The following is an 8,498-nucleotide window of genomic DNA, read 5'->3' as shown; positions in this document are numbered from 1 at the left end:
ACTTGCTTTAACAGTAGAATATTGTAAAGGTGATGCAATGTTCCTCCCATGATTGTGTTACATAATAGAGACTCTGTCTTGATGGAAGACTCAACCTAGAAACTGACCTTGCTGGCTTAATGAAGTAAGCAGCCATGTTGGGGAAGCCCACATGGTGAGGAACTGGGGGAAGCTTCCAGCCAACAGCCAGAAAGAAGCTGGGATCCTTGGTCTTAAAGCTTCAAGGAAATGAATTCTTCTAAGAATGAGTGAGCTTGGAAGGGGTTTCTTCCCCAATTTAGCCTCCAGATGGGAGCACAGTCCAGAAGAAACCTTGATTGTGGTCTTGTGACACTGTAGAGGGGCCATCTAAGCCATGCCCTGACCTGAAGAAACTGTGAGATAATGAATGGGTATTGTTTTTCACTACTAAGTACATGGTTATTTGTTGTACAGCAATAGAAAACAAATGCACTGTGCTATGCTAAATACCAAATAGGCATTCTCTCACTTAGTACCTGGAGTAACCTCATGAGCCTGACACTAATATTATTCCCATTTTACAGATGAAGAAATCAAGGCTCAGGAATTGAATTCTAGAACATTCTGCTCTCAACCACTGAACTCTCATTGCATATTTCATTTTAATGTATTGCATTATTCATAAATTCAAGTTTATCATGGTTTAAAGCTTATCTCCTGATCATACTGACTATATTTAAGAAAGGCTTTACTAGGCAAACCCAATACGCAAAGTAAATGTTTTTATAAATTCAACATTACAAGGAAATTTCCTATAACTCTTTGGTGCTATATTTTTACCATGTATCTCAGAGAAATATTACTAGATTCAAGAATAAAAAAGTTTCTCTTTTGTGTTAAAGTAGTGATAGAATGTAAACTATTTAGAAGGGAGAACAATTATGGCTGATATGAGTTGCACATCCCTGGGAATTGATCTGGAATTAAAATAGTCAAGCAAACATCCATTAGAATGTGCTGGATCTTGGATTCTGTCTTTAAACTTGCAGCAAGACAAAGACATTTCATCTTGTGTCCTCATTTTCCCATTTCTGATCAGGTACAGAAAAAAACTGGGAAGTGGTGAGATTTAGAGTTGCCTTTTTTAAAAAAACAACTAATGTCCTATTTGGTTCAGTGTTCTGAGAAGCTGAGATGGGATTATGACCCCACTACTGTGTCTTCTAATGAGAGTTCTTGCTATTCTGCATTTATCAGATGTTAATTATTCATACTGCATGATTGAGGATTTTGGAGTCAGAGATTCACCTGCAATGTTTGGAATACCAGTGGAGGCCTACATCAACACAGAATTTATAAAGCAGCTGGTGCTAGTCAAAGCTAATGACGGAATTTCAGTTTAATAAAAAGACCCCCAACTGAGCACACCATCTTGAAAAAAGTATACTTATCAAACAGCTTTCAATCAGTTCAAGAGAGACACCTTAATTGGGAAGAGGAAGATTTGCAGAGTAGTTTGTCATTGTGCCAAGTCCAGATCAATAACTGCATGTCTGCTTTTTGGTAGATGTAGCTTTTGCTGTCTATTAAGTAACCACATTTACTTCCTCTTCATTTGGGTAAACTCTGCTTCATTTCATAATGTTAAATAATATCTTCTCTTAATTCCCATCTGTGTTTTCAAAATAAATAGAAGCAAAATTTAGATTTACAGAGTGATTATAAAGGTCATTTTTAAAAAAATTTAAAATAAATTTTATATTTTTGCAATAAGAAGGCAATGCTTATGGAATTTTAATATTTTCAAAAATTGTTTTGAAAAAATTACATGGGTAGAACTAAATTATAGTAGTTTAACTATAAGAAGAATATTCTGAGCAATGATAATCTGGATTCACATAGAATTATTTGGAGAAGACTGTACAGAATCATCTACTAATAAACAAAAATAAAATGGGTTTATTTTTAGAAGAAAGTATTTGGAATACTACAGAATGTAACTCAGTCATCAAGTCTTAGTTTCCTTATTTGTTCAAAGGAGATACTCAATTCAAACAGGTGACTTTCAAACTTGTCTCAGTGGTACATTAGAGGACATTATGGACCAGACATGTCAGGAGGAGGCAAAGAAGATGATGATGATGGAGCAGGAGCCCAATGTGGAGGTCAAGGCAAAGCTTGGGGGAGAGAGGGCTCTAGTTCCCTTTCTTACTCCAACCAGAGCAGATCTTTTCTTTCCCTTCTTCCCTCCATCTATTCTTTTCTTTCTTCTTTTTTTTAAAGATTTTATTTATTTATTCATGAGAGACAGAGAGGGGGAGGGGGGAGGCAGAGACACAGGCAGAGGGAGAAGCAGGCTCCATGCAGGGGGCCCGATGTGGGACTCCATCCTAGGTCTCTAGGATCACGCCCTGGGCCGAAGGTGGCGCTAAACCACTGAGCCACCCGGGCTGCCCCATTCCTTACTTTCTTCTTTCTTTCCTTCCTTCCTTCCTTCCTTCCTTCCTTCCTTCCTTCCTTCCTTCCTTCCTTCCTTCCTTCCCTCTCTTTTTTATTCTTTCTTTCCCTTCTTTTGTGTTTTCTCTGTCTCTTTTCTGCTTCCTTCCTTCCATTTTTCCTCCCTCCTTTCCTTCCAAAATCTATACCTATTTATATAGATCATAAAATAACACATAGAAATATCAAGTTTCTGTATAAGATTTCTTTTTTGGAAAATGGGATTTTACTGCTAAAATATAGTTTGAAAATCAGTGGACTAGATAATTATAAGTCATTTTCCTTCTGTGAATTTCTTCCTTCTAGTAATTTTTCAATTGCCATTGGGATTCCAAGATCCAGGAACAAAATAGCAAGGGAGATTGAAAATATTTTAGAATCCACAACAAATATCTATCTTGCATGAACTGTAGTTCTGTTAAAAGCTGTGCATGAAAGGGCATCTTACAGACCCCTATAGAGATATGGGATTATGACTGATAGGTTTAGTTTTTTCAAAGTAACTACACAGTACACAGCCATGCTCTCTTTGGCATTTCATTGACTAGATGATGTGTAGGCAAAGTGACAGAATTATGGCCTAACTTAAAAAATGAAAAGTTTCTTGCATTTAGAGAATCATATACTATAAGATTCAGGGATACTCCGAGATCATTTATCTCATTTTATATATTCATTTATCCATTAAATTAATAAGTTTTTATTGAATCTGAGTGTGTGTCAGCCACTATGTTAGGTGTTGAGGTTATAGTATATTGTCCCTATCCATATAGAAATTATGTTTTAGTGGAGGAAAGAGCAATTAAACCCATAATTATACACATAAGCATATAATTACATATTTTTATGAGTGCTATTAAGTAAAAGAGCAGGATTCACTGAGATCATGTGTTAGAGAATACATGAGAATACTAGGCTGTAAAGGGTGAAAGTGATTTGTCTCAAGTCACTGAGCTGAGCATCACAGAGCTGGCACTAGACTCAGTCACTTGTTCTTTGTTTCACCAATTTGACTGTGAAAGGCTAAGGCTAAGTGATGGAAATCCAAATCTATGAGCTCCTTTCCTTGCTTCCCCATCATTTTGAAATGTTGGGCAGCCTTGGAGATACCTAAATATCTGCACCAAGAATGGAAACTTCAAATTTTTGAAAATTGTTTTCTTCTTTGGTTAAGATCTCTTTGCTTATAGTGTAGTTGGCTAGGGGCTGAAAATGGTTTGCAGAAGTAACAAAGTCCATGATAAGAGAAAAGAAATTACTTAGTAGCCATAGAAAGACTACTAATTATTAAAATTTTCAGGTTGCAGCCACTTCAACAGCTTCTTTGAGTCTACTTTGCTGTGAAACAAGTGGTTTTGTTCCTATTGAAGATCCAGTCAAAATGTACACCACTTTCCCTTACAAGCTTTAAAAAAAAGACTTTATTTTAAGGTAATCTTTACACCCAATGTAGGGCTCAAACCCACGACCCTGAGACAAAGATTCGTGGCTCTTCCAACTGAGCCAGTCAGGCACCCCTCCATTATAAACTTTTACCCAGATAAGTTTACCAGACCTATCAACTAGAAGAAAATCCCAGGTATAGCATCATTATTAAATTATTAGCTGACAGCAACCAAAATGAACCCATTCTCCTCTTCGAAAACTGAAGCAGTTGGAATATGGATAGCAGCCCATAAAGATAGCAAAGAGTTTGAGATTATTTTCTCCTGAAAGAACCCGAAGAGTAGGGATTGGATGGGTGATGGCAAATCCAAATACTTTCAAAATCTAACAAACACACAACTAAAAAGCATCCTTTCAGGAACACTGAGGAGCTTTGCCTATATGGATGCCATCTACTTCTAGAAAGCACCGCCATTAGGTGGTACACTTTGAGTCCTTTCTAGTGTTTGATGGAATAAGTGATTGACTTGCCTCAATCCAGAGCCTCAACCATAGCCAAGTGCAATTCTTTTGAAATGTTTTGTTTTTACATATTTTATTATATTCAGAAATTATTTCCACATATGCACTATATATAAATCTTTGCACTAATGAATAAATGGGATTCTATCATACATGTTGGGGTTTTTGGGTGTAGACTAATTTTTTTCCTTTTGTTTCTGCAAACCTCCTTCCTCCTCTTCTGTTTTCCTGCTACCCCAAACCCTACCACAACCCATGTCATCAAGTTAGCATGTATCTTTGCATATTTTTCCTTTTTTAAAGATTCATTTATTTTAGAGAAAGATGGGGAATGAGAGTGCAAGCACAGGAAGGGGCAGAGGGAGAGAGAATCCTCAAGCAGACTTTCCTCTGAGTACAGAGCCTGAGTCAGGCTCCCAGGAACCTGAAACCATGACCTGAGCCAAAATCAAGAGTCCACTCAAATGACTGAGTCACCCAGGCACCCCATCTTTGCATATTTTTATCCATGCTCATGTAGTCCTATGTAAACATAAATATGTACATAAAAGTATATATATTCCCATACATGTATTTTGGGCACCATTTTTTAGAAATCATATTGTATACCTTTTTGAGATCATCTTATATAGTCTTGTCCTGCATTTGTCTTTCTCGCTAGGAAATATCTCAGGAGAATGTCCCCAAGTCAACTGGCATAGTTCTACTTCATTTTCTACTACTTCTGGTGCCCACGTACCATGACTTATTTTGTTTTCAGTTTTCTGCTATATTGAACAACGCTATGATTAGCTCCTTTGTACATTTGTCCTGTGTACCAGGGCTCTTATTTTTATAGGAGAGCTTTCCATAAGTGAGAACTGAGTCAAAGGATGTAGCTATTTAATTTTAATAAATGTTATCAGATTCCAAAAGATATAAAAATTCCCATTTCCACCAGGAATAATGACAGCATTTCTCCCTGCATCCATACCAGAATGGATGTTATTATTCTTTTTTTTTTATTTTTGCCATACCCATGGTTAGTTTAAACCTCACTGTTACTTTATTTTCCATTTCCCTAACTACTAGTGATTTAGATCTTTTCACAAATCTGTATGCCATCTGGTTTTGCTCCTCTGCAAGTTGGCTATTTTCTTTCTATTTTGGGTTGTATGTTAGAGGAGCTCATTGCATAAGAGTCTTATATTTTTCATTTGTGCAAATTTTTTTCTAAATTTCTTATTTGCCTATTTTTGTTATCATTTGAAATATTTATTTTAATATACCTAAAAGTATATATCTTCTCTTTTACATTTGTGCAAATTTTTTTTCTAAATTTCTTATTTGCCTATTTTTGTTATCATTTGAAATATGTATTTTAATATACCTAAAAGTATATATCTTCTCTTTTACAGCTTCTAGGTTTACTTTCTTAGTTATGAAAATGTCCCCAAAATGTACATTCTTGAAACATTTTTATCCTTTATTTTTTTAAAATAAAAATTTTATTTATTTATTTGACAGATAGCACAAGCAGGGGGAGCAGCAGGCAGAGGGAGAGAGGGAGAAGCAGGCTCCCTGAGCTTGATGTGGAGCTTGATCCCAGGACCCCAGGACCATGACTTGAGCCAAAGGCAGATGCTCAACTGACTGAGCCCCCAGTCACCCTATCATTTTATTTTTATTTAAGCTTTTAACCCATTTAAAATCATTTTTATATAGGAGTTCAATTTGTTTTCTATATCAAATCTTTCTATACCATTTCTATGCCACCCTTTTTTCTACTGAATTGGTCTAACATTTTCATCATATATTAAGTTTTCATATATATCAGAATCTATTTCCCGATTCTATGTCCTATTCTGCTGATTTACCTATTCTTATGCAAATACTTGATTTGTTTTCAGTGCCTTTATGAGATCTTCAGATATTTGACAATGCATGTTAGACCCCTGAATATTCTTCTTTTCCTTCTATTTAAAATATGATTGAGTTGTCTTGTGTACTGTTAGAGGGAATACAAACAGATGCAGCCACTGTGGAAAACAGTATGGAGGTTCCTCAAATAGTCAAAAATAGACCTACCATATGATCCAGTAATTCCACTACTGGTGATTTACCCAAAGAATACAAAAAAACTAATTCAAAAAGATATGTGTACTCCTATGTTTATTGCAGCATTATTTATAATGGCCAAATTATGGAAGCAACCCACATGCCCTGGTAGATGAATAGATAAAGATCACACACACACACACACTGGAATACTATTCAGCCATAAAAAAGAATTAAATCTTGCCATTTGCAACAACACGGATGGATCTAGAAAAGTATAATGCTAAGTGAAATAAATCAGAGAAAGACAGGAAACAACAAATGTTGGAGAGGATGTGGAGAAAGGGGAACCCTCTTGCACTGTTGGTGAGAATGTGAACTGGTGCAGTCACTCTGGAAAACTGTGTGGAGGTTCCTCAAAGAGTTAAAAACAGAACTGCCCTACGACCGAGCAATTGCACTACTGGGGATTTACCCCAAAGATAGAGATGCAATGAAATGCCGAGAGACCTGCACCCCAATGTTTATAGCAGCAATGTCCACAGTAGCCAAACTGTGGAAGGAGCCTCAGTGTCCATTGAAAGATGAATGGATAAAGAAGATGTGGTCTATGTATACAATGGATATTACTCAGACATTAGAACGACAAATACCCACCATTTGCTTTGACGTGGATGGAACTGGAGGGTATTATGCTGAGTGAAATGAGTCAATCAGAGAAGGACAAACATTATATGGGTTTCATTCATTCAGGGATATAAAAAATAGTGAAAGTGAATAAAGGGGAAAGGAGAGAAAATGAATGGGAAATATCAGTGAAGGTGACAAAACATGAGAGACTCCTAACTTTGGGAAATGAACAAGGGGTAGTGGAAGGGAGGTGGGCGAGGGGTTGGGGTGACTGGGTGACAGGCACTGAGGGGGGCACTTGAGATGAGCACTGGGTGTTTTTTTTTTAAAGATATTTATTTATTTATTTATTTATTTATTTATTTATTTATTTATGATAGAGAGAGAGAGAAAGAGAGAGAGAGAGAGACTCAGAGACACAGGCAGAGGGAGAAGCAGGCTCCATGCAGGGAGCATGATGTGGGACTCGATCCCGGGTCTCCAGGATCAGGCCCTGGGCTGGAGGTGGCACTAAACTGCTGAGCCACCTGGGCTGCCCATGAGCACTGGGTGTTATGCTATATGTTGGCAAATTGACGTCCAATAAAAAAATACACAGAAAAAAAAAAAAGAAAAATGAAAATAAATAAATAAATCCAAGAAAGAAAAATACCATATGATTTTAGTCATATGTGGAATTTAAGAAACAAAACAAAGGAACAAAAGAAAAAGAGAGAGAGACACAGAGGCAAACCAGGAAACAGACTCCTAACTATAGAGAACAAACTGATGGTTACCAGAGAGGAAGTGGGTGGAGGGGGTTGGGTGAAATAGGTGAAGGGGATTAAGAGGACATTTATGATGAGCACTAAGTGATATACAGAATTGTTGACTCACTATATTGTACACCTGAAACTAATATGACATTGTATGTTAACTATACTGGAATTAAAAAAAAATTTTAAATACAGTTCAGGGGCGTCTACAGCTCAGGTCATGGTCTTGGGGTCCTGGGATCGAGCCCTATATCAGGCTCCCTGCTCAGTGGGGAGTCTGCTTCTCCTTCTCTCTCTGTGCTCTCTCTCAAATAAATAAGTAAAATCTTAAAAAAAATACAATTCAGTTATGTTTTCAGGTGTTTGTCCCTTTAAGTAAACTTTAAGGCCAATAAGTGTAAGCAAAAGTTGTGTTTCCTGGACAAAAGCTTTAGGAGCTAGCATATGATATACCTCATCTTCTTTTCCTATCTTGGTGATGGCAGAAGCACTGATTGAGATGAAACTTCTTTCAGCCTGGGTTCCTAAGTGATAACGATGAGCAGAGCCACCCTCATGATTCATGCTGGACATGTAGAATCAGTGAGAAATAAAGTTTGGTTATGTTAAATCACAGAAGCTGTAGGGCTGTTATTGCATATCACCCAGCTCATTCCAACCGATGGGACTCTTGTGAGGCTTGGGTCAGATCACACATGTACAGACACGTAT

The sequence above is a fragment of the Canis aureus genome, chromosome 9 (genome assembly GCF_053574225.1).
Source record: "Canis aureus isolate CA01 chromosome 9, VMU_Caureus_v.1.0, whole genome shotgun sequence".
Classification (NCBI taxonomy): Eukaryota; Metazoa; Chordata; class Mammalia; order Carnivora; family Canidae; genus Canis; species Canis aureus.
The sequence above is the reverse complement of the archived record's forward strand: the minus strand, read 5'-3'. Positions refer to the sequence as shown.